Source organism: Elephas maximus, chromosome 20 (assembly GCF_024166365.1).
Source record: "Elephas maximus indicus isolate mEleMax1 chromosome 20, mEleMax1 primary haplotype, whole genome shotgun sequence".
NCBI classification, from domain to species: domain Eukaryota; kingdom Metazoa; phylum Chordata; class Mammalia; order Proboscidea; family Elephantidae; genus Elephas; species Elephas maximus.
Genome location: NC_064838.1, coordinates 14056602 through 14084498, shown reverse-complemented (window position 1 = coordinate 14084498; position 27897 = coordinate 14056602). Strand labels below are relative to the sequence as shown.

General features: G+C 41.4%; 1 protein-coding gene and 1 pseudogene across 2 annotated transcripts in view; both read left to right on the top strand.

Moving 5' to 3' along the window:
* Positions 1 to 27371, top strand: part of LOC126064355 (solute carrier family 2, facilitated glucose transporter member 8-like) — a 43860-nt pseudogene extending 16489 nt beyond the window's left edge.
* The window catches only part of SUCLG2 (succinate-CoA ligase GDP-forming subunit beta), a 345782-nt gene that overhangs the window by 237897 nt on the left and 79988 nt on the right, over positions 1 to 27897 (top strand). The gene's annotated exons all lie outside the window — the stretch shown is intronic.

Genomic DNA, 27897 nt, shown 5'->3' with positions numbered 1-27897 from the left:
TGCATTTTCAAAATAATTCAGTTCTATAATTTAATACATGGTCATTATAGAAGATTTGGAATACAGAAAAGCACAAACAATAGAATAAATAAAATAATCCCTCTGCTCAGAGGTAACTGTTATTAATATTGGGCCTACCTGCTTTCAGTGGGTTGTTTGTTCTTTTCTTTTTGTATAAATACGTACGTATTTTAAACTGAAATTGGGATCATACCCTTTTTTTCCACTTAACAATGTACTGAAATCATTTTCCACTTAACAATATACTTTAAATACTTTTCTGCACCAAGATTTTTAGTGGCTGCATCGTGTTCTGTTACATGAATATGCCATTATATATTTAGTCATTTTCACACTATTGGGCTTTGGCTGGCTTTCCATCTTTTTGCTGCCACTATTTTTGGTTTATAACGTGACCAGCTGGCCTCGGTCATCCTGAGTGTCACCCAGGTGGTGTTCACCACCGCAGCAGTGCTCATCGTGGACAGAGCTGGACAGAGGCCGCTCCTGGCCTTGTCGAGTATGATCATGGTGGTCAGCACTAACACCTTTGGTGCCTACGTCAATCTGGCCTAGGGTGGCCCCAGCAACTCCTCACACGTGGACCTCTTGGCATCCATCTCCACGGAGTGTGTCGATGACAGGGCAGGGCTGGCCTGATTGGCTGTGGGAACCATGTGCTTTTTCCTCACTGGCTTTGCTCTGTGCTAGGGGCCCATCCTCTGGCTACTTATGTCAGAGATCTTCCTTCTGCACGTTAAGGGTGCAGCCACTGTCATCTGCATCCTCACCAACTGGCTCACAGCCTTTCTGGTGACAAGATTTCAGCAGCCTCATGGAGCCGCTCAGGCTCTGTGGCACCTTCTGGCTCTCTTCTACCTCCTGTATCTTCAGCATCCTCTTCATTGTGTTCTGTGTCCCTGAAACCAAAGGGATGACTTTGGAAAAAATCACAGTACATTCTGAGGGGTGGTGACTACTTCTTGTGCATGGCTGCTTCTCCATGCTGGGCTGGCTTTGAGCTTCAGAGGAATAAAGCCAGCCCCAAACCCCTGCTGCATCCAGACTCCAAGGGAGCCAGGACCCAAGACCCCAGCTGCTTGGAGTCTTGGCCTCTGGGGTCCCTCCTTCCTGTGTAGATCCCTGAAGCCCAGTGACCGGGAGCATGAGGTGCCAGCCTCTTGGTCCAGTTTCTGCTGCTTCTCTGTAGACTCCAGAACAGGGAACAGTTTGGAGGGTCTTTACAGTCCTATGGTCAGCCCTCCACTAAACCATCTCCTTCACAACACTGAAGCATCAAAGAAGGAGAAGGACTCTTAATTTCTCGTTTTCTGGCTGGAGATTCTTTTGGAGGCTGGGTGCTGGGCACACAGTTTTTACTCTCACATGGTTAGATTATCAGGAAGGAACTTTGCTTGCTAAATAAAGATTCGACTCAGAAAAAAAAAAAACACTGAAAGAACTGCAGAAAAAATTCAAAGCTTCAAGTTGCAATATTGAACCATTCTATGGGCAAAAAATTGAGTGACACAGGGAGCATCAAAAGAAAAAGAAAAGAATACAGAGTCACTGTACCAAAAAGAATTAGTCAACACTCAACCATTTCAGGAGGTAGCATATGATCAAGAACTGATGGTAATGAAGGAAGAAGTCCAAGCTGCACTGAAGGCACTGGCAAAAAACAAGGCTCTAGATATTGACAGAAGACCAACTGAGATGTTTCGACAAACAGACAAAGCTGGTAGCATTTACCAATCTATGCCAAGAAATTTGGAAGACAGCTGTTTGGCCAGCCAGCTGGAGGAGAACCATATGCGTGGCCATTCCAAAGAAAGGTGACCCAAAGGAATGAGGAAATTATTGAACAATATCATTAATATTACATGCACGTAAAAGTATGCTGAAGATAATTCGGAAACAGTTGCTGCAATACATTAACCGGGAACTGCTGAAATTCAAACCAGATTCAGAAGAGGCAGTAGAAAAGGGGATATCATTGCTGATATCAGATGAATCTTAGCTGAAAGCAGAGAATACCAGAAAGATGTTTACCTATGTTTTGTTGACTATGCAAAGGCATTCAGTGGTGTGGATCATAACCAATTATAGATAACATTGCAAGGAGTGGGAATTCCAGAATACTCGATTGTGCTCATGCAGAACCTGTATGTAGACCAAGAACAGGACAAGGGGATACTGCATTGTTTAAACTCAGGAAATGGTGTGCATCAAGTTGTATCTTTTCACCATACTTATTCAGTCTGTATGCGGAGCATGTTATCTGACAAGCTGGACTATGTGAAGAAGAACTTGACCTCAGGACTGCAAGAAGACTCATTAACAGCCTGTGATGTGCAGATGTCACAACCTTGCTTGATGAAGGTGAAGAGGACTTGAAGCACTTACTGATGAACCAAAGACTACAGCCTACAGTATGGATTATACCTCAACATAAAAGAAAAATCCTCACAAATGGACCAGTGAGCAACATCATGATAAATAGAATGTTGAAGTTGTCAAGGATTTCATTTTACTAGGACCCACAATCAATGTCCATGGAAGTAAGGAAATCGGACTACATATTGCATTGTGCGAATCTGCTGCAAAAGACCTCTGTAAAGTGTTACAAAGCAAAGATGTCACCTTGAGGACTCAGGTATGCCTGACCCTAGCCATGGTATTTTCAGTCACCTCATATGTATGCGAAAGCTGGACAATGAATAAGGAAGACTGAAGAAGAATTGATGCATTTAGATTGTGGTGTTGGTTAAGAATATTGAATATACCGTGGACTGCCAGAAGAGCAAACAAATATGTCCTGGCTGAAGTACAGCTGTAATACTCCATAGAAGCAAGGATAGTGAGACTTCATCTTATATACTTTGGACATGTTATCAGGAGGGACCAGTCCCTGGAGAAGGACATTACGCTTGGTAAAGTAGAAGGTCAGCGAAAAAGAGGAAGACCCTCAACAGGATGGATTGACACAGTGGCTGCAGCAGGGGGCTCAAACACAGTGATAATTGTGAGTATGGCGCAGGACTGGCAACGGTTCGTTCTCTTACACGTAGGGTTGTTATGAGTCAGAACCGACTTGACTGCCCCTAACAACAACAACAATGTGATCATCTTGATACTTTTGTGGTCTAAATTTACAAGTGGAATTGGAACTGTGGTATCTCTTTTTTTTTCCACTGGAGACATGGAACTATACTAAATGCTTGCTTTATTTATTTTTTGGTCATTCCCTGAAATGGTACACTGGTGACCATTTAGTTGAGCTTGGTTGGCTCCCATCTTCCCTGAACAAGGTATTTTGCTAAATGATCCCAGATGTTAAATCAAAACCAATGAACATACAGATACTTAGACATTGGCAGATTTCTTCAGATGATCTGTACATGATTAAACTAAATAAATCTACTTAAAGTGATAGTTCGCTAAAGACATATTCTTATCATCAAGAATATTTTATTTTAGCCTAGTAAGCCAATTGATAATAAAATGTAAAAATGACATAACAAAAATCGATGCCAAGAAATCAAACCCGTTGCTGTCGAGTTGATTTCCGACTCATAGCAACCCTATAGGACAGAATAGAAGTGCACCTTAGGGTTTGCAAGGAGCCTGGATTCAAACTGCCAGCCTTTGTTTAGCAGCCGAGCTCTTAACCACTGTGCCACCAGAACTCAAAAAAAAAAAAAAGAATCCATGTATCTTATAATAAATGTATGGTTATCAAATTTTTAATCTGGTGCTAAAGCATGACACGTTGCTGCTAACTTTGCATCCTGCAAGAATGGAAGCATGCTCTTTAAAAGCAAGTTTTTTCTTTTTTAATGTAAGTATATTTGCGTATGTGACTTTATTTTTCCATATATCAAAGAAATGAATTACTGTGCTAAAACTCAAGAAGGAAGCTTGTTTACTATGTCCTTGTTGGACTCATTTTATGGATTCCCATTTGTCTCAGTGATCTCTTCTGTTGATATAACAGAAATACCACAAGCGGATGGCTTTGACAAAGAGAAATTATTTTCTCACAGTCTAGTAGGCTACAAATCTAAATTCAGGGCATTGGCTTCAGCGAAGGGTTTTCTCTCTCTGTGTCGGCTCTGGAGGAAGGTCTTCGTAATCAGTCTTCCCCTAGTTAAGCAGTTTCTCAGGTACAAGGACCCTGGGTCCAAAAGACGTGCTCTGCCCCCTGGTGCTGCTTTCTTGGTGGTATAAGGTCCCCGACTCTCTGTTCACTTCCCTTTCCTTTTATCTCTTGTAAAATAAAGGGTGTTGCCACACCCCAGGAAAACTCCCTTTACATTGGATCAGGGATGTGAACTGGGTAAGGGTGTTACATTCTACCCTAATCCTCTTGAACATAATCTAATCTTGCTTTATTAACCACAGGCAGAGATTAGGGTTTACAAGCACACAGGAAAATTACAATCGCAAAATGGAAGACAACCACACAATACTGGGATTCATGGCCTAACCAAGTTGACACATGTTTTGGGGGGAAAACAATTCAATCCATGACACCACAGACGGACAAAAGTAAGTAATAGAGAGAAACAAGACTCGATTTTTCCAGTGATATTGCCTATTTCTAATGCAACATTGAATTTCTTTCACTCATTTTGTATGTCTTAAATGCCATCAGACAGTCTAAACACACAGAAGGGTTTTTGAGTGTTCTTTTATTGGTAACAATTAGGATGCTTTTGTAAGCGTGTGCATGCTTAATATGTTTTCCATAATCACTTTTTGGCTTCTGGGAGAACAAGTTCTTTGTATCTACTTTTTTCCTCACCTCTCAATTGCTAAACAGGAGAAGAACCACTGATCTGGTTTGTTTCATTAAGGTGTTTTTTGTGTGTGTGTCTTGGGTGGAGTCACGATGTCCGGTTAAAAATCCAGAGCACTTTCAGAAGCCCTGCCTGAGGGTAACACTGACCTGCCCCATAGGGTTCTGTAGGCTGTAATTTTTACAGGAGCAGATCGCCAGATGTTTCTCCCACAGAGCTACTGGGTGGGCTTGAAGCACCCACCTTTAGGTTAATAGCTGAGCGCTTAACCATTGCTCCACCGGGTCACCTTAACACAGACCTGAAACCAAAAACCGAGCCCATTGCCCTTGAGTTGATTCCGCCTCATAACGACCCTGAAGTACAGAGTGGAACAGCCACATAGGGTTTCCAAGGAACGGCTGGTGGATTCAAACTGCCAGCCTTTTGGTTAGCAGCTGAGCTCTTAACCAACAGACCTAGAGCTGGCCAAACCCTCTTGCTTTCTTCTTCCCCCGTTTCTTCATTATTTCCCTTCCTAACCCCCTCCTTCTTTTATATCCAGCCCCAGACAAAGCGGAAGCCTAATCGCTGTAGCTATTTCTGGGATAAATGCCGCTCCTTTTCTCTGGCCGTTTTTCCTATAATACTGTAAAAGGGTGAGGTTTTCTGATTTCATGGAGCTGTAAGTTAGGATACTTGGGTGTGGGGACTGGAGTGGAGAAAGCAAGTCCTGACTTATTTAACTGAACTTTGATGAAGAAGTCCTCAGTGCAGTTCTGTCTTACTAAGATGTGAGGGCTCCGTCCTCAGCTAATACTAAAGATCACTTTGCCTTGCCTTACTGTTTTGACACATTTATTTCTCTCAGTGACAGTGTGGAGTGACCTGATAGCCATGACTCAGAGACTTTAGGTTTTCTGGGTGCGCTGGCCAAATGTCATTCTAATACCATCTTAATAATATACTGGCATGATACTTTTTAATTGCTCAGGTCATTCTTGTGTATCTTAGAAAATACCCCCAAACAAACCAACCAAAACTAAAAACCACCCTGATCCCAACAGAGATAACCACTGTTAGCAACATGTTATACAGTAAAACTGCAAAAGCTGGCATCTGTGTGAGAGGTGGAAACCTATCAGGGAAGGAAAACTCAAATGTTTTCCACTGATAGGGAGCAGTAGGAGGTGGCAATACTGCACCTTGTCAAAGGCGGAAAACTTGTGAGACCAGAACAAAAGACAGCCCCGTTAAGTTCAGCTCTCACAGGTTTCACTATATATTCTCCTAAACAGATTTTTTCTTCACTGTTTTGTTGTTGTTGTTTTGTTTTTTTAGTTCCTGTGGTTTCTTGCCTCAGGCAGCACATGTTTGTGTCAGGCCTCCCTTTTTGCACTGTCTGCCACCCTCCCAGCCTGTGGCCCCCTTGTAGTGAGGACTGGAGTACCCATTTCAGGTCTGGCACAGCTGTGCTCGGAAAGCAACATCTCCTTTCTTTCTTGTGTATGTGGCGTAGAGGAAATAGGCGAGGATGGGAGGGGACATCTGCCCATCTAAATGGTGCCTTTTAAAAACATCTGGGCATTTTAGAGAGCAGCATGTCATGAAATAAAATGCAGACTCTATAGAAGCAGAAAACTGAAGCGGGGGCTAAACCTTAAGAGACTTGTGTATACAACTTGTGGTTAACTTGGGCCTAAGAAAACCACATGAAATGTGAAAAGTTCGTTTAAGTTTCTTATTCGAACCATGTCATTTGTTTTAGTTTAGTGTATTAAATTTAGCTGCACTCCGCTTCTCTGAATTAGGTCAGATTTATGTATGGACTACACACTTAAATTCATTGTGCGAACTGAAAAGTTTGAATTCAGAAAGCTAAGTCCCTGGACACCACCCTCATTTCTTAGCATTTTTACCTCAGAGCGTTCTAGAAGTGTGAGGTCTACAGTAAAGGTTGAGTAAAAGCCTAAGATTCATGTAAGCCACCATGCACTGGAATCTCCAAGGCCCTTTGTGAGTGAGCCTCCCCTTTTGACTCTCCTGGAGACCCACCCGTGGCAATCACAGTGATGGTACACCTTGTCCTGTCACTCGTCTTGCTTAATTACTCTTGCTCTTAGGATACAGTCCAAAATGCTTACTGTGACTTACAGGGCTCTGTGTGATCTAGCCCCTGCCTAACTCTTTGGACCTCCTCATGCCCGTTTTTATCCATTCAGTACAATTTGGCCACTGATTTTCTCTCACTTTGTGGTGTGTCCAAGTGCATCCCCATCCTCAGAAAGTTGCCTGGGTGCTTCTTTTTGCCTCTTGTGTTTTTTCTTTCTTCTACTCAGCCTTCAGGTCTCTGCCCAAAGGACACACTGAGAAGCTTTCCATGAACCCCTCAGACCTGGTTGAAGGCAGGAGTACATTCCTTGTTATGTCTCAAATTATACTGTATTTCTTGTTTATGTAGGCATATTGGTCATTCTGTATTCAATTATGTTTTCATTATTCATTGCTTCATTACAAACACTCTAAAAAGTAGTGGCTAAAACAACCATTTAGTTTTCTGTCTCATGATCTGGTATGTTCCCTGGGGTCAGCTGGTTGGGCTAAGTTATGCAGCTACCGTCAGTAGTAGCGGGAGCTCTTCTTTATCTAAAGGCCCAAGTGGGCTGGACATCCGAGTTGGCTTCCTTCCATGTCTGGCATCTAATTGCTACTTGGTCTTTTTCTTTCTCTCCACGTTGCACTTTATCTAACGGGCATGGTTTGGCCTTCTGTCAGCATGGTGGTCTCAGGACAGTCACTTCAAATGTAGTGACTGGCTTCTAAGAGCCAGGAAATGGAAGCTGCCAGGCTAGTTCATACCCAGGATTGGCACTGTATCACTTCTGTCGTATTCTATTGACCAGAGCAGTCACTGGTCCTGCCCAGATTCAAGGGGGATAGAAAAGTAGACTCGGCCTCTTAATATAAGAATTGCAAAGTCACATTGCAAAAGAGCATGTGTGATGGGAGATTTTGCTGTGAACACCTTTGAAAACTGCCTAACTTCCCCTGCTAGACTACAACCTTCATGAAATACGGGACCATGTGTGCACTATATCAGCATATGGTGGGTGCTGAAAATAGATCGTTTTGAGCAAATAAATTAACTCCAGGGAAATTCTTGGACGCGTATAATCTCAGGCCAGGAAACAAATATAAGTGAGCTGATTCTCTTGCCTCTTCCTAGGTTAAAGTCCATCCCGCATCTGCTCCACTGGCATATCTTCTAGCATTTGGCACTCCTCTCCCCAGGATGCCTTTATTTCATATATTTGTAACGTATTATTGGCCAACTATATTATAGTTATTTTCTCTCCCATCTGTTTTCCCCAATAAAGTTTCCTGAGGATCACGCATTATATTCTTCAGGGCACTTGGCTTAATGTTAGACAATGTAGTGTGGTAGTTAAGAACTTAGGCCAGCTTACAAGTCAGCCTGGTTTGAAATTCCAGCTCCCTCCCCTCTTAGCTGTGTAACCTTGGCAAGTGAATAAACTCTAAGCCTTATTTTTTGCCCTTTCAGTAAAATGGAGGTATTAACAGAACCAACTCCACAGGGTTTCTGTGAGTATTAAATGGCTCAGTAAGACATATAAAGCTCTTAGCACATTATACTTTTAGTTATTGTTCATTTCCAAGAACTCTTGGTTCTTATGTCATGCTGCCATAAAAAAACCCATTGTCGTCGAGTAGATTCTGACTCATAGCCACCCTATAGGACAGAGTCAAACTGCCCCAAAGCATTTCCAAGGAGCATCTGGTAGATTCGAACTGCCAACCTTTTGTAGCAGCCGTAGCTCTTAACCACTATGCCGCCACCAGGGTATAGTAGTCATTTAATAGGTATTTGTTGAGTGAATATGAATAGTTTATAATTTTTGAATACTCCCTTTAAAGGACATTGTACTCTAATACTGGTTCAAGGTAAAATTGCATTTTAAGCTTCCAAAGACATTGCTCTTGTCCTAAAGCTCTATTTGAAAAATCTGTCATCCCAAGCATTCCCGTTTCATCTATTTTCTGTGCTATAGGAAGACAGTGAAGTGGCTTTTTTTCCCACTTCACCTGTCAAAGTTGTTCTTTCTAGAGCTTAAGCAGGTATGATACGTGCTTTAACCAGACCCTTTGGTCTTGGTCAGAAAATTGTGAGAAACTGGAAAACTTCATACTCTTCAATATTTTCAACTATAGAATTACATCAGAGTTATTATTTTATTGTGATTTACAAAGATTAAGAGATTTGGCTACTATACTAAAAACTTAGATTACAGAGAATAATCATTATATGGTATGGTACCTTGCCATTGAGTCGAGTCTGACTCATAGCTACCCTATAGGACAGGGTAGAGCTGCCCCATAGAGTTCCAAGGAGCACCTGGTAGATTCGACCTTTTGGTTAACCACTACACCTCCAGGGTGTCCGAACGTTATACAGTTAAGTGTATTTATAATAACAATCTCAAGAGGTAAAAGGAAAAACAAAGTTGGGAGAAACCTTTAGAAATTCTACAGATGACTTTGCAGGCCAGAGACCATTAATTAGTAAGGACGGCCCTTGCTCTCTGAAATTGTATCATCGTGGAAGTTCCCTTTCTCAATTCTCAAAAACAAATTAAGTCCTCCCACTTTTCAGAATCTTAACTTCTGTCTAGATGTTATAATGGACTAGGTTTAATATACCTTTTTTCCCCAGGAAAAGACAGTTAAGGATTTATGTTACAAAGGAAACTTTCGCTGCCTCCCTTTTGTAAGCAATAAAGCGTGTTCTATCTTTTTATCTTGGAAGTTCACAACTGGATAATATTTCATACCATAAAATAATTCCCTGATTGTAATCAACCCATTTTGTCTTTATCATACTTGCTTGCACTGTAGCTGAGCAGTCACCACTCCCCAAAACCTTAGCATTTCCTCCTGGAGATCATAGTACTTGATCTAAAAGGGAAATAGAAAGGAGAACAAGACACAGGTTTTGCCACATAGAAATCGATAATGACAAACTTCAGTGCCATTTCATCTTGCCAGATGTCACCTTGATAGCTGCTGCTGCTTTTCCTCGTTAGTAATGGCAGAACATCAGATTACAAGAGAGGGGTATAAATTGAGTTGATTTTTATTGCCTAAAAGCTTAAATTTTTTTTTTTTTTAAAGCTACAAAGCCAGTTAAGATACATGGAGGCAGCCAACCATGATCAAATCAATGTTCTAGAAATACCTTCACTTTGCCTGCTAAATTAAGATAATGTCCGTTTATTAAATCCTTTTTTAAAAGGTTGATGTAAATCCCACCAGTTAGCAAGTGGCCTTCTAAGATGCATCAGTTGGTCTCAATCCACCTGGAGCAAAGACGAATGAAGAACACCAAAGACAAGGAAAATAGGAGCCCAAGAGACAGAAAGGGGCACATACACCAGAGACTCCATCCGCCTGAGACCAAAGAACTAGATGGTGCCCGTCTACCACTGATGACTGCCCAGATAGGGAGCACACAGAGAATCCCTGATGGAGCAGGAGAAAAGTGGGATGCAGATCTCAAATTCTAGTAGAAAGACCAGACTTAGTGGCCTGACTGAGACTGGAGAGACCCCAGAGGTCCTGGGCCCCGGACTGTCTGTTAGCCCAAAACTAAATCATTCTCGAAGCCAACTCTTCAGACAAAGATTAGACTGGAGTATAAGACATAAGGAAACCCTGGTGGCATAGTGGTTAAGTGCTACAGCTGCTAACCAAAGGGTCGGCAGTTTAAATCCGCCAGGTACTCCTTGGGAACTCTATCGGGCAGTTCTGCTCTGTCCTATAGGGTCGCTATGAGTCAGAATCGACTTGATGGCACTGGGTATAAGACATAAAATGATACTCCTCAAGTAGACACATGAGACTGTGTGGGCAGCTCCTGTCCAGAGGCAAGATGAGAAGGCAGAGGGGGACAGGAGTTGGTGGAATGGACACGGGAAATACAGGGTGGAGAGGAGGAGTGTGCTGTCACATAGGGATTGCAAGTACGGTCACATAACAATGTGTGTATAAGTTTTTGTATGAGAAACTGGCATGAATTGTAAACTTGCAGTTAAACCACAATAAAAAAAGAAAAAAAGCAGATATAAAAAACAAACAAACAAAAACACCCTATCATTTAAATGCCCTTTTTAAAGCAGAGTGCTTAAGAAGAGATATAACCTGAGGCCTGTGTTTTGGTTTTTTGGGGGTGTTTTGTTAAATGCAGGGGCACATTATCTAATAGGCGAGGTAAGCACATTGTTTACCTTGCTTACCAGATCATCTGTAGTAAACAGTTTCACATTTTTCACCACTTCAGAGATCTTACTTCTAGGTATGGCCAGCATCTGTCTCTCTCCCAACCCCATAGCACCTTCCTATAGAATCAAAGCCTTTTTTCAAATTTACAATCCCTGACAGGGGCAGATGACCCAATAAGCAAGGTAAGCCTGGGTTTACTTGTGCTTACTAACCTGCAGTGAACAGTTTTCGCATGCGTTTCAGATGTGGTGAAATCCAGGTGAAATTGTTCACTACAAGTGACCTGGAAAAGTGAGGTTAAGCACCACGCTTACCTTGCCTACAGGATAATGTGCTCTGGTTAAATGTACTGCTTGCTGAGAAATCAGCTTGAAGGCATAGGGCTGGGTCCTGATTCTTACTCTGACTGTAATTAGCTGTGTAACAGGTCATTTTTTCTCAAACTGGAGCATGCCTCAGAAACACCCGGAGGGATTGGTAAAATGCAGATTACCAGGTACCACTCTAGATAATTTTCATGAGTGGTAGTTGCCAAGAGGGCAGTAGAACAGGGCGAGGTGACAGTGAGTGTGGTAGTCTGGATCCCAGACACCAGGACAGTATTAGATGTGTCAGGGTTTTATTAGAGTAGAAACCCACAAATGAAATTGGGGAGGGAGCCAGGAGATGCTGAGAAATCGTCAGACCCCGAGTATAGGAGAAGGGGAAGGAAGGTTGAGCGGGGAAGTGTCTTAAACTGCATTGCAATCTAAGGAAGTTTTGGCAAGGCCGTGGGCGAGTCTTCAAACCATCATTGGCTGTTAGAGAAGTCCCGTGTCTCCCAGGAACCAAACTGTCTTAGTCCTTCCTCCCCTCGTCATTGGTTGGGAGTAGCCCATGGGAAGTCAGTGTAGCCAGTCACGCTGCCCGTAGTTGGAGGCCTGAGGTCCATTCTCAACTTCTCACTGGCGAGTAAGCAGTTACTTTAGATGGAGTGCCAGGAAAGGCCTCCCTAAAGAGGTGACATTGGAGCTGAGACTGCAGTGGTGTAAGGGAATGAATGAATTTGTGCTGGCCTGTGGCTAAGTGGAAAGAGCTAGGTGGAAAGCAAATACAAAGTCCCAAAGGCAGGAAACAGAGTGTTTCAGGAGCAGAATGAGTGAGGACAAGAGAGGTAAGAGATGAGGGTTAAGCTGGCGACAGCTAGGGAAGACCTCGTAGACCGAGTTAATGATAGATGTTGTTGAATCCTCTCTGACTCATGGCTACGAAGTGCTGTCCAGTTCTATGTCTTCCTCATAATCTCTGGCATGTTTGAGCCCATCGTTACAGCTGTTGTGCCAGCCCATCTCACTGGGTCTTCCTTGCTTTCATTGGCCCCTCTACTTCACCAGATATGACGTCCTCCTCAGATGCTTGATCCCTCCTGATGATATGTCCAGAGACAATATTCTGTTGTGATCCATAAAGCTTTTATTAGCTAATTTTCAGACGTATATCACCAGGCCTTTCTTCCTAGTCTCTCTTAATCTGGAAGCTCTGCTGAAACCTGTCCACCACGGGTACCCCTGCTGGTATATAAGATACCAGTGGCACAACTTCCAGCATCATAGCAACACACAAGCAACCGCAGTACAACAAATTGACTGATAGGCAGTGGAGACCAAGTGAGTACGTTTGAATTTTATCCCACATAAAATGGGAAGCCTTTGAACGGTTTTAAGCACCAGAATGATGAAATCTTAGACAAAGGTAGGGAGGATGCATTGTGGAACGGGAAGAGAGGAAACAAGGAGACCAGCTAGGAGACTAGTTAGTATTAGTCTAAGTGACTCAAAATTATCTGCTTTTTTCCCTGGTGGCACAGTAGTTAAAGTGCTTGGCTGCTAATCAAAAGGTTGGCGGTTTGAACCCACCAGCCTGTCCATGGGAGTAAGATGTGGCAGTTTGCTTCCATAAAGATAAAAGCCTTGCAAACCATATGGGGCAGTTCTACTCTGTCATGTAGGGTTGCTGTGAGTCGGAACTGACTGGGTGGCAATGTGTTTGGTTTATATGTTTATTTGTTTTATTCTACTTATCTTTAAGGGAAGTGACCTTACATCCCCTAGTTTCTTTTCCATATACCATTTTTCAGGCAATTGTGTTTTTCCAGCCCCCTCTTCTGATTTACCCTGATAGCTCTCAGGTATATAAACCGCGTCCGTCCTCCATACCCACTTTTGATTTTAACACCACTCTGTGCATGCAGCCTCATGGTTTAAGGCAGCTCTCACAGAGCTGCCTCCTAACACTCTAACCAGCTGAAATACTGCTCTTCTCACAGTTTCATTTCTCTTTCTATATTTTGTCCCAGAATTTATGCGCAATCCAATTTTTAAGGGCAACACTCAAGCCTAACATCTGTTAAAGTGAAATATATAGAGGAAATATTTAGAGGAAAATAAACCAAATCCTAACCAGTTGCCATCGAGTTGACTCTGATTCATAGCCACCCCATGTGTGTCAGAGTAGAACTGTGCTCCGTAGGGTTTTCATGGCTGATTTTTTTGGATGAGGATCACCAGGCCTTTTTTTTAAGGCTCCATTTGGTTAGCAGCTGAGCACTTAACTGTTTATCATTTCTCCTGTTGTGATAGTTCCACCCCCTCTCATTTTCTCCCCTTCAGAAGTTCAGCACATACGAAAGGTAAAAGTACAGGTTTTGATTTAGAGTTGGGGGTCCAGAGTCCTGCTCCACCACTGGGCACACTGGTCTGTCTTGAGCTGGAGAGCTTTTGGGGCTGCCCCTTTGGCTGTGCCCTTCTGATTGGGTTTTCAGCAGCCCCAGTGAATGAGGAGTAAATCTGAGGCACGATGGTCGAGATTTGGAAGTACACACCTCTTGGAATTGGGATGTCCCATTTCAGAGGGATGCCAGACAGAAAAGCACTATTCCCAAGAAAGGCATGTGCATCAACTTGTAAAATGTCACTTGTGCCCTTGGGGACTTTTCACCTTCCGTGGTCTGTTTTTTCAGCATTTGGGAAGCTTTTGCTGGCTGGGAGGGAGGTTGGTGCATATGCTTTAAGTAAAGCACTGATTGTCCTGTCAGTCAGAGCTCTGAGGAACTGGGAACCCCCAAGATTGATGCTTGACAGAATAATTAGAAAAGTGTCGCTTTCAGTAACCATTCGAGCACTCTCCAAAGGAATGGGCTGGGCCGGGTCTCTGCTGTTAAATATTCAGGAAGATAAAACATAGTGTGTCATGGGAGAAAACTGCCTCAAATGCACAGAGGCAGGGGTGACCCTCAGCTCCTGAACAGTGATGCCCGATTGTCTGGGTGTTCACAGCTGTGTTTCCCTGGCCTTCTGCTGCTGTTGCTGCTCTTTTCATACCTCCTGGAGATTGTTTCACTCTCTGTCAGTTGGTTGCTGTAGAGTGACGTGTGAGACAGCTGGTGAGATGGTTTTCTCCTTGACCTTTTCACATGACGACACTTTTTTTCTCCTCATTTCAAGATAGCCCTATTGCCCTTGCACAACCTCTGGGTACCAAAGCTGAGGACTTCCCATACAGTCCCAGTCAGCTTAATCAGGACGATGGTTTCCAACCTTGTATTTCCATTTTTTTTAAGTACAGGTGGGGCACCATTGTGAACTCATGAGAAAGGACGGGAAAAGGGTGACCTCGTAGACAGTTGCTTCTAATAAAGATAGAAATTTGATTTATGTGCTATTTTCCTTATTTTATAAAAAATAGGGAAATTTTAACATTTATCACAGAATATATGGAGATAAAATTTTCTTGTGTTTTACAACCATTGTTACAAATGGATTCCTTTTTTATAAATAAATTTTAGAGAAAAGAATTCTTACTGAGTTTACGTCTGTACGTGTGTGCAGAAATTATTAACACTTCCCAGATACTAGCTTCTTGGAAAAGATCTGAGAAATGCTGACATTGGCCATCAATACCGTGTCTGCCTTTAATGAGCACAAACAGCAATGATAACAATGAGGAATTAACATTGATGAGAGTGTTCTATATGTCACATAGTGTACAGAATACTTTATATGTGTTAGAATATTTTGATTTTAAAAATCAGAAAACTTTCAATGTTTAGCCACTCTGTGAAGTAGACAGTTTCAGGGAGGGATTGTAATTATTCCATCCCCTGCTTTTCTTTAATGAAAGTATTAATCAAGCAATTGCGTCTGCAGCACCCCTGAAGCTCACCCGTTAGGACTTGCTTTTAGTGCGTTGTACCTCAGTTATTGCTCACAAACTTGAGCTGATCCACATTGCCTACAGACTGGGAGTATAAACTACTGAGTCAGAGATTCAGTCACTTGTATTATCTGCCCTCAGGTGACCTTACCTTGCATTGCTGGCGTAGACCCTACCATCTGTCCCAGGTACCCTTGCCACAGAATGTTCCACCTCCCATTTCCTGCTGTGCCTGCCTCAGGTATCACCTTCTCTGAAATCTCTCTAGATTGTGTGGGAGGGATTCCCAGACCGGTGGTTCTTAACTGGAGTTAATTTTGTCCCCCAGGGGACATTTGCCAATGTATGGAGACATTTTGGTTTTCCCATATAGGGGAGAGGATGCTACTGGCATCTAGTGGGAAGAGGCCAGGGTTGCTGCCTAAGATCCTACAATGCATAGGGTAGCCCCCACAACAGAGAATTATCTAGTCCGCAGTGACAGTAGTGCCAAGGCTGAGGAACACTAACTAGACAGAAGGTCCTTTTTTTCTGATTCATTCTTTCGTCCCAGTGCCTGACACATAGTAGATGATTTTAAAATGTTGAAATTAATGACCTCCCCACCAGAATTCCATCTAACTGCATGCTTCTTCTATTAGAATTACATGGGAGCCTAATTAGCTTTTATGTTTTTACTTGCCAGAATGCCAGAGTCACTGAAATATATAACGTACACTTAAATTTCAGGCAGATTTATGGAATTGGCAAAAAGAAAAAGAAGAGCATTGGTTTCAGTGCATCGTTAATGTTCAGATCCCTGAAAAGTCTGCAGTTGGGGTTGTACAATTCATGCGAGGCTTGGGCCTTTCCTAATAGTCGTATTTTAGGGTTTTTTTTTTTTTTTTTTTTTTTTATCTTGGTTCCTGGAAGAAAAACATAAAGAGACATTTTCTTAAAAGCCCATTCAAAGGAAGGACAGTCTCATTGTCATTGAATTGAAAGCCATGCAAGTATATGGACTGTGTTTCGGCAGGAAGGAATGGACTCTTTAATTAATGTCCTGGGTAAGAGAATGAACTGGGAGTTGGGCAGAGGTAGACTTGAGCCCTGGCTCCATAGCTCAATACCTGTGAGACATTAAACAATGTGACTTAAGCTCTCCCTCTCCACGTCCCCTTACGCCTCTGTAAAATGGAAGTTATGATAAAACCTATCTCAGAGAGCAGTACTGAGATTGTCTGTGGGGTGAGCTTAGCACTGGGCCTGGCTCCTGTTATCGCTTACTGGTCATGGTTCACTTCTTCATTCAGCAGGTGTTTACTGAGCAGGAGCTGTTTGCCTAGCCCTCTTCTAGGCTCTGGTGATACAGCAGAGAACCAGTTCCTGCCTTATGTTACTGCTCCAGTGATAATAATGATGTCAAGATAATGTGCTTCAAGGTCACATTTTGTGCCAAGGACTGCTAGTGCTGTGTGCATGTTTTCCCCTTCAGTGCAAATAGCCACCTTGTGGCGTTGACGCTCTTATATGTCCATTTTACAGATGTGGGACCTGAGGCTTTTGGGGACGAGGTAACTTGTTACTAAGTGGCAGAGATGGTATGTCAATACACACTCCCTGAGGTGGGAAGTATGTGGCATAAGCCACCACACATGTGATGAGCACATAGCAGGTGTGTTTCTAGTCCAATAGTATCTTCATTCATGAGTCACCTCAGCTTTTTGTTTGCTCTGTCGCACGTTCTCTTGTTCATGTACTATTTTCAAGCACCTTGAAAGAAAATGTATTTATTCTTTCTTTTATCTTTCCTGTCTGCAATTGAATTGTTTTTACACTATTGCTGGATCCTTAAGAGATGGATTTTCTGTCTATTTTCTTGGTCTTCCTGCAGATCAAATCAGAATCTCCATGAGGTACCAATTTCTCCGTTTGGAACTTTCTGTCCCAGGTGGCAGTCCCTGAAATAATCCATAGCCATTAGCATATCACTGAAGAATCCTGCTTGTGTGTTGCCTGAAGTGGGGTCTGGGCCTGCCACCCTGAAGCTGTCAGTAACTCCCTGTTTAGGTTTTGATGAGTCTTCTTGCAGAACTTTCTTTCTGTGTCTGCTCTGACAACTCTCCCTCCTGCTCCCTCAGCCTCACCGAGCCGACTGGGCCTGTGTCCTTTCCCCTCAACTTCCTCTGCTCCCCAGTGAGTTTTCAGAATATTCCCTGGGGGAACCTTATGGCCCACAGTGTCTATTGACTAGCTTGCCCAAGTGCCTATTTGCTTTGATGACAAAGAGAGAGCTAAACTTACATGTTTCAGTTAAACTTAAGTTATAGGACTAAACCATAGTACTTTACAATTGAAGAAGAGTCTAGATAGAGTAAATCGAGTTGCCCCTTCCTCTCTGTTTTACACAGGAGGACTCAGCCCAGAGATAGCTGGTGACAGTTCTTAGGTCCCACAGCCATCTCAGCAGCAGAATAAAGGCTTGCAATTCCTGTGGACTGATCAGCCGCCATTCAAGTAGCGGAGAGTCATACTTAAACTGAGCTGGCAATCAACTCAGACTCCTAAATCTAGCATAATTTCATTTGTTGATTGAGAAAAACCTCAGACAGTACTCACCAAGATGTTCTCATTAGTTATATAATCTCTGACTGGTGGCATTTTAGGTGATTTTTACTTTCTTTTCTGTATTATTTAAATTTTTCCTTAACATGGGCATATATTGTTTTTGCAATCACAACACTGTTAAGGTACAGATCCAGGCGGAGAAGCCAGATTCTTTGCTTCCTTCTATGGGGCACTTAAGGTCAAGTGGGTTAAAAAAAAAGAAAAACTTTATAAACAAAATCCAATCCTACTATTGGTTCAAAATTATAGTAAATTAAAGCACTCCAATTATCCGAGCCTTAGTTTCTTCAACTGTCAGATCAGAGTATTAATGACCTCACCAGGGTAATGATTATACACATATTATTAGGAACGGTCTGGTGGAATTGCAGTTGTCTCTTTCCAGCAGTGTATAACCTTAGAAAAGTCACTTCCCATCTCTGAGGTCAGTGTTTTCTCCCATGAAATGGAGTGAATAAAACCTTCACAAAGTTGATGTGAAGATTGACTAGAATAAAGTACATAAAGCACGTGTCACAGAATTTGGTATTCAAGAAATGATAACCTTAATCTGTTGCCATTGGCTCAATTCCGACTCATGGCAACACCATGTGATACAGAAGAACTACTTCATCGGGTTTTCTTGGTTGTAATCTTCATGGAAGCACCTCACCAGTCCTTTCTTACATGGTGCTGCTGGATGGGTTTGAACTGCCAACCTTTAGATTAGTAGTCAAGTACAAATTGTTTGTACCACTCGGGGACCCTTAGTAAATGAGAAAATATTGAAGTTGTCAAGGATTCTATTTTTACTTGGATCCACAATCAACACCCATAGAAGCAGCAGTCAAGAAATCAAAAGATGCATTGCATTGGGCAGATCATCTACAAAAGACCTCTTTAAAGTGTCAAAAAGCAAAGATGTCACTTTGAGGACTGAGGTGCACCTGACCCAAGGCATGGTATTTTCAGTCGCCTTGTATGCACACGAAAGCTAGATGAAGAATTGATGCCTTTGAATTATGGTATTGGCAAACAATATTGAATATAGCATGGACTGCTAGAAGAACAAACAAGCCTGTCTTGGAAGAAGTACTGCCAGAGTGCTCCTTGATAGCAAGGGTGGGAAGACTTTGTCTCACATACTTGGAACACATTATCAGGAGGGACTAGTCCCTGGAGAAGGACGTCATGCTTGGTAAGATAGAGGGTCAGCAAAAAAAGGAAGGCTCTCATCAAGACGAATTAACACAGTGGCTGCAACAATGGGCTCAAACATAGCACCGGTTTTGAGGATGGCACAGGATCAGGCAGTATTTCATTCTTTTGTACATGGGGTTGCCATGAGTCAGAACCAGCTCAATAGCACCTAACAACAGCAACTCTTACTGATTTCTGATATCAGTTCAGTTAATAGTGTCATTTTTGCTGCTGTCACCTGTTATTGTGTGAACCAAATTATAACTTATATGGAATGTCTTCAAATTTAAGGTATTATTAATGCTGCTATTTTTTTAGGTACTGTTTGAAATAATAATGTCTTAACAGGGATGATCTACTCCAAAGACGTTAAATGGTATAAGATAGAGGCTTACTCCAATTATCAATTTTTTTGTTTCTTCCTTCCTGGCACAATCTCAGCATAATGCCAATTCTATGGCCTATTTCAGCCTCCCTTGCACTGGAATTGTGTAGCAGCTTCCTGGCCAGTGAGATGTAGGGAAAAACATAGTGTGGGATTTCTGGCAAGTCTGTTTAAACGGAGCTAAAGCAGCTGGGAGGGGAGCCATTTTACCTTTTTTCTGTTCTACCCTGCTGCTTGAAATGCCATTATAATGGTAGGAACTGCAGCAGCCATTTTGGACTAAGAGGTAACCTTAGAATGGTAGCTTTGCTTGGCAGAGGAGAAATTGAAGGAGTCTGAGTCCCTGATGGACTTCAGGTAGCAATATCCCAATCCTGGACTACCAACCGCCAGTCGTCTTTTATGTGAAAGAATAAATCCTTGTATCTTCAAGTCTCTAATCTTTGTTTCTAGCATCCAGATATAATTCCTACTATGATATAATCTCTCCACTTAGAGCTTTACCCTAATTTCTCTTATTTGACGTGGAGTTATTTCAATAATTTTGTTCTTCCCTGGTAAATTTCTCCATTATAACATAAAAAAGCAAGTTGACCTAAATTTAACTTCGCTGTTGAGCAAGTGAGCAAACAAAAACCTTTACAGTAAGGGTAAAGACAAATGCATTTGTTCCTTGACTTGTATTTCGGAGCCCTTATTTGTGGCACAGTGGTTAAGCTTATGGCTGCTAACCAAAAGGTCAGCAGTTCAAATCCACCAGCTGCTCCTTGGAAGCCCTATGGGACAGTTCTACCCTGTCCTGTAGAGTCATTATGAGCCGGAATTGACTTGATGGCAATGGTTTGGGGTTTTTTTGTTTTTGTTTTGTTTTGTTGAGCAAATGAACAAACGAAAAGCTTCATAGTAAGTAAATGCATGTTGTTACTTGACATGCATTTTAGGCTTATTGGAAGACGAAATAGTTTTGGAGAAAGGAATGACTGGCCTGTGAAGTAGATTTGCTGCCTGCATTCCATCAGCATATGGGCTCCCAGTCCAATTGCTCATCCTGTGGTCTACGCTACTTTTGTGCCAATGGAAGGGCGTGGCTGCCTGGTCTCCTGTTCAGCATGGGGTTTTCTAAGGTGGTGCCAGTATTTCCTTATAGCTGTCGAGGTATTTTCCTTCAAACAGATGGTTGTATCATGCATCTGGTGGGTTTCTTGTACACACTGACTAGAGAAAGGCCATAGAGAATATTTTGTCCTTCTATTTTTGGTTTAAAATACAAAGAACACTGAGTTTTTTTCCTCTACTAAAATGTACTTTGTCAAGCAGATCATGTTAGTTTACATGGTAGAAAAAGAGGAAAATGTAAAAATGTGGCATCTAATTGATATTAAAACACACAGACAAAACAGCTGCCCTTTAAATGGTCCATTGGCCACCAAGATCAGGTGCAGGCTGAGTTAAGAGCATTGGGATAATTGACCTTCCATGTGAATAAATTAGAATATATTAGATTTGATTGACCACATAACAATTTAAATAATAAAAAAAGCCACTGTCTGCTTCTAGGCTACTTTGTGATGTTGTGCCTCAGAGGTGATTAGCCATGTGTTTTTCTTGTTGGAAGACTCCTAAACACAAACTAGCAGACTAAAACGGAGGCTGTGATATTGTGCCTTTTTTTAAATAAAGGACTCCAAGGAACATCTGACAGACTGAGTTGTTTGAAGATGTTCTGGAAGGGCAGCACGCGTAGAACGTTTTAGTATGTATTGAACCTTGCCTTCCAGACTTGCGAGGTCATTCCTGGGATTCCGATTTCCTGGCCAGTTGGGATGTGATGTTCTCAGGGTATTTTTTGCCTTTCTGACCTCTACTGCAAGGAACCCTAGTAGGACAGTGGTTAAGTGCACAAGTGCTAACCCAAAGGTTGGTGGTTTGAACCCAGCAGTGGCTCTGAAGGAGAAAAATGTGGCAGTCTGCCTTCATAAAGATTACAGCCTAGGAGACCCTGTGGGGCAGTTCTACCCTATCCTACAGGGTTGCAGTGAGTAGGGGCAGTTCTACTCTATCCTTCAGGGCTGCAGCAAGTCAGAATGGACTTGATGGCAGTAGGTTGGTACCATATTGTGTGTGTGTGTGTGTGTGTGTGTGTGAGATACATGATGAAGACCATCTGCAGTAAACACAGGACTACTAGTTTAAGCAGTTATAGAGCTAAAAAGGGCCTTAGATTACCCAGTGAGTTTACAGTAAGAAGATGTGAGGCTGATAACAGGAAATGCCCTCCGTCAGATGAGAAACAGACCTGGTGTACGTTGGATAATACACAAAATTGTTCTTATACAGTGAAACCCTAGTCCTACTGCCTGTCCTCACTGATATTGGACTTATTAATTAGTTAAACTGTTCTATAGAAAGAGGGTGTCATCAGCACCTTTTTTTAAGGATTGTTTTGGGATTGAAATGAGATAAATGACTTAAAAGCCCTTCTTTGCTTATTATTGCTATATAGCAAACCACCCCGAAACTCAGTGACTTAAAACAATAACCTTTTTATTTTTTTTATAATTCTGCCAGTGAGGCTAGGATCAGCTGGGCGGTCCTTCTACAGTTCTAGTCAGTATTCTCTCACGGGACTGCGTTTGCCTGGGAGGTTGGCTAGCAGCTGAACTCAGCTGTGACGCTGGGGTGGCTGGGCTTTCCCACCATCTCCATGTTGTTTCCGGACCTCTCCCTCTTCCACGTGTTATCTACACATGGTGTCTTCCTATGGCATTTCCAGCAGAGTGATCAGACTTCTTACATGGTACTTCAGGGCTTCCAAAAAAACAAAGGCTGTTACCGCCAGGGCCTTTCAAGGCATAAGCATCTCTTCTGCCACGTTCTCGTGGTTAAAGCAAGTCAGACGCCCAGCCAAGATTCGAGGAAGGGAGTACACTAGGGCATGCATAAATGTTGATGTGGTTCATTGGGGGACGCTAATGTAACAGTGGCTGAAACAGTGGGCTCAAATATAACGATTGTGAGAATGGCGCAGAACGGGGCAGAGTTTCATTCTGTTATACTTAGGGATCGCTATGAGTCAGAACTGACTCAATGGCACCTAACAACAACAACAACAATGTAACAAATGACCACAGGATGTAAAGTCCAGCACATGGTAAGGACTCATAAAATGCTAGTTGCTCTCTTTTGATATAATAATAGTAGTACTAGTTGTTTTTGTTGTGCTGTTGTTGTTATTGTTATATATAGGCATAGGTGGAAAAGCATTTATATAGAAGTTTTGAAATATCAAATATTAATTTTGGTCTGTATCTCTTAGTTTAAATCTATGTCATCATTATCCACAGTTTTCCTAAGAGCTCTACTATAAAACTATTAAAAAAAAAAAAAAACTTTACCATCAAGTCCATTCTGACTCATAGCAACCCTATAGGACAGAGGAGTACTGCCCCATAGCGTTTCCAAGGAGCAGCTAGTGAATTCAAACTGCTGACTTTTTGGTAACAGCCGAGCTCTTAACCACTGGAAAAAAAATTTTTTTCAATAAGGGGTAAAATCAATTCCCTAATTCAGTGTTTTTCAACCTCTGTTGTATATGTGAAAACCCTGGTGGCATAGTGGTTAAGTGTTATGGCTGCTAACCAAAGGGTCAGCAGTTCAAATCCGCCAGGCACTCCTTGGAAACTCTATGGGGCAATTCTACTCTGTCCTATAGGGTTGCTATGAGTCGGAATCGACTCGACGGCACTGGGTTTGGTTTTTTTTTTTTTTTTTTTGGTTGTATATATGAATCAACCTGGTGATCTTATTAAAATGCTGTTTCTTATTCACTCAGGTCTGAGTTGGGACTAGGCAGTCTGAATTTCTAATAAGATCCAAGGTGATTTTGATGCTGCTGGCATAGGACGCTATACTATGGGAAGCGAGGTTCTAGTCTACAACTCAAGAGACCTTGAGCTCAACCACTAGCCACATCCACAACTGAAGATTGCATGAGGCACCAGGCCTTCATTAGCAACAAGTCATTGCATCATTTTATGGAGGATATTTGGGAAATATTGGGATTTGATGAGCTTTCCGTGTCTGATAGTTCTATAGTGTGATTGTATGACTACTTCAACTTTTCCATTTTTTTTCAGAATTCTTTGTCTGTATAAAATTATGCACTCACAGTTTAAAAATTTCAAGTAATACATAAAGATATAAAGGAGAAAAGGAAAGTAACCTGGAGTCATTCACATTAGCACTAAGATTTTGGTGTGTATCTTCCCAGGTTTTTCATTTTTTTCCCCCAAACCTTTTCTTCCCTCTGGCAAATATGTATATTTGCTTTTAAACAGTCACAACTGAAAGTCTTATAGAATATTCCAAGTTTAGCTGTTTCGCTTGAGACAGAGAGATACCATGATGTATTTTTGCTAATATATTTTAAACTTTGCATTATAGTCTCTCCTTAGAAGCTTCAATTAAAACCTCTTTCCTTACTGATTTTGATTCTTTCTTGAGTGACTTACATTGATTTCCCCTTCCGACGTTTCCAGTGAAGCCTGAAATTGCCATACCCTTGTTTGAGTTGAGTGTATTTTTTCCTGTGCCCTCACAGACCGTGGACGGTACAACAGCTCGGCCCCTGTTACCACCCACATCCTCCCGTTCTGTGTGTACTCTATCCAGGGTTCCAGAAAACCATGGAATGAGGGTTTATGCAGAGATCTTGTTCTGTAACATTTGAGGAGCATTTATTTCCTCCATTAAGGAACCTGTTTTCCCTGTGGCTTCTCTGATATTCCTTCTGTAAGACCTGCCTATATCACGGCCCTTGCAAATAATGGGCCGTATATTTTAGACCCACATAATTGCTGGATCATTTGGTAATGAGGGCAACGAGTCCTATGCAGTTTAACTTAAGATAGTTACTGGGGAGCAGTGACAGCATGGCCAGGTAGGTACCACAAGTCCCACACTGTACTTCTCACATCTTATTGGCCAGGAAACACTCACATGGTTGTACCCAGCTGATAAGGAGGCTAAAAAATCCTGTAGAATTGACATACTCGTGAGATTCTGCTACTAAGGAAGTGATAAAGAGTTAATATTAGGTATCATATCTTTTGCCTTATAGCACTTACTAATTAATGTCTTTGGAATGAATCATCCCTGATTGAGCAGTTATTAGAAGAAGTTTAGCTAAAAATAACAATGGTGGTAGTAATATCTTAAATTTGTAGAGAACTGGGCAAAGAGTGCCCCAGATTTCCTCAGGACGAGGTGAGAGAGGCATGGTGAGGACCTGGAAGCTTATGTGTTCCCAGTGGTATTAGAACACTGGGTAGTAGAATGCCTACTCGTTCAGGACCCAAATCCTTGTCCCAGGTTTTTTCACTTTCTCTGTCACATTCTTTGAGAAGGTGTCTGTCCCATCAGTGCTTCCTCCACTCTATAACTAGGGCCCATTATAGTATATTTTGATTGTTGTAGTTATCCTAACATTGAGAACTATAAAAATTGAAATTATTCCAGATAGAAGGTTAATTTCTGTACATTCTGCCCACCAAAAGTATCCATATTTTATTATGTATCACTTTAGAGCATTCCGTTTTTAGGAGCAGGAAGAAAATAAAAATCTCCTTTTTCATCCAAACTGATTCTAGGAAATAAAAAAATTTAAAAAAAGCTCTCTTTTTACAGTATTTGACTGAGTTTTTAGGCAGACATGAAAGATGCTAGCCATGTGTGCCACCAAAGGACTCCACTGCAGTACGACAAGTGACATATGGGCAGGAGATTAGATGATGATAAAACAAAAGGACCCATGGCCGTCTCGTATTCATTTTCTTAGGTATTATAATAATATTGCAATTGTGTAGGTTGTTGTTAGGTGCCGTCAAGTCGGTTCCAACTCGTAGAGACCCTGTGCACAACAGAACAAAACGCTGCCCCGTCCTACATCATCCTTAAAATCGTTATGCTTGAGCCCATTGTTGCAGCCACTGTGTCAGTCCATCTCATTGAGGGTCTTCCTCTTTTCCTCTGACCCTGTACTTTACCAAGCATGATGTCTTTCTCCAGGGACTGGTGCCTTCTGACAACTTGTCCAAAGTACGTTAAGACACAGTCTCACCATCCTTGCTTCTAAGGAGCATTCTGGTTGTACTTCCTCCAAGACAGATTTGTTCCTTCTTTTGGCAGTCCAGGGTATATTCAATATTCTTCGCCAACACCACAGTTCAAAGGCATCAATTCTTCTTCAGTCTTCCTTATTCATTGTCCAGCTTTCACATACATAGGATGCGATTGAAGATACCATGGCTTGGGTCAGGCGCACCTTAGCTCTCAAGGTGACATCTTTGCTTTTTAACATTTTAAAGAGGTCTTTTGCAGCAGATTTGCCCAATGCAATGCCATTTTGATTGTGTAGGAGGATACCTTTATTCTTCGGAGAAGCATAGCAGAGAATTTAGGGACAGAGTGTCATGACGTAGCAACTGACTTCGAAAGGGCCAACAGCAACAACACATACATATATAAAGGGAAATAAAGAAAATATGGCAAAACATTAGAAACTATTAAGTCTAAGTGGAGGGCATATGAGTATTCTATGCAATATTTCAGCTTCTCTGTATTTTTCTATATACTTAAAGTTTTTTATAATTCAGAAGGTGAAAGACATCGCTTCGTCACCACCAGGACAACTGCTAGCCTCTCCCTCACCCTGCTGTCAGTTCCAAAGCTTATTTTTTTGTTACCATTTATTGAACATCTGCTGTATTTTTCAGGCACTGTTTCCAGTGCTGGAGGTGTATAAATGAACAAGATACTGTCCCTGTCCTTAAATAGCTCAAAATCTAGTATGTTTCTTTTGCTGTTTTTAATCAGTTCTAAGCCAAACTCTTATAAAATCTTGGGACTGAACTTAATTTGCATCTGCTTTTTTTTTTTTAAGCCTAAAAATATTTTTAAGCAATGTGTATTGATCTGAGGCTGTCATCAGTCAGCCCCTTAACGTTTACTTGCTTGATAAATTTTGTGTGAAAACAGTAGGCAGTTTAAGGTATTTGAACACACAAAAAAATGCAACAATGACAATATTGGTGTTTGTACATGTACATCATGGCATTTTTGGTATAAAATTAGATGTATTGCTAACATATGTAGTTGGGATGTGTTTGAAGTGTATAGTCACATGTTTAACTGACATATGTTTAACCAGTGAACACACAAGTTTTCAAGTCAGTGCCTTCTTGAGAGCCATCCTTGCTCATACAGATCCTCCATCAAGGAATGCCAAGAGTTTCCCACCACCTGAACATATCTGCATTGAAACTTTTTTTTTTTTTTTCCTAATTCCTGATGTGTTGCCAGGGAACCAGAAAACTCTGTCACACTAAACATTTTCTTCACATTATTCCTTTGAAGAAAACATTCATATAACTTAAGCATCATTGCATTTGAATTGCAGTGTTGCAGTCCTTGCTGACCAGCTACAAGGTAAAGAAGAGGAGTATGCTGAGGACAAAGGGGAATGCGGAAGACATGATTGCTGGATTTCAGGGCTATCATAAGTTCTAGAACTTAAAGGAGTTCAGGAAGAGAATATGAAGGTCTACTTCAGACCTAACCTATGACTCTAGGTGAAAAGAAAATAATAAATACCAGGGCCTTCCTTTAAAACACACTAGATTTTGCAGTTGTATAACTGGCTTGAAAACTCATAAAATCCAGGAGATCTGCCCAATTTAAAATGGTATCCATGACTTGTGAACAAAGCTACTGATTAAACTTGCAGACCGGAATAGAATTTCAGTTGCAGAATGACAATCAGATGAATTTATTGTGTCTTGGGTTGGATTTAGGATTTGTACTAGGTCGCCACTCAAGAAATATTTGAATAAATGGAGGGAAGGAAGAAAGGGAGGGAGGGAAGAAGAAAGAAAGAGAAGTAAACTGAATATGGAGTTATTTAGTAAACTTTATAAGGATTTCATGATAATTTATACCACCAGCTCAAAGCCCTCTTTTCTACATATAAAAAAAGTTTTGATAAGGAAACTAGTAGAAGAAAAAGTATGCTTAATCTGTTAAGAGAACTAATCATTATCAGCCCTTAAAGCAATAAAGAAGTACTCATTTACATAAAATCAATATGCTAATTACAACAGATCAGTCTCATCTCAGTTTAGAAAATATTCCAATAGGTATAATTCATGGCCACAGACAGACTATACTTGGGACTTAGATTTTAAAATATTGTGGCATTTGGTACTTTTTATTAGTATATATTTTGTTCATTCCTCAAGTTATTTTTTTTTTTTATATTTAACTCACATTTTATTTTTAAACTTAATATTATTCCCAAAGATTTAGCTATTTTACATATACTTCATGAGCTTAAATTACTGGTAAAATTCTCTTGATATGTATTTTTTTTTTTTTTTTTAGAGTGGTACTTTTTTTTTTATG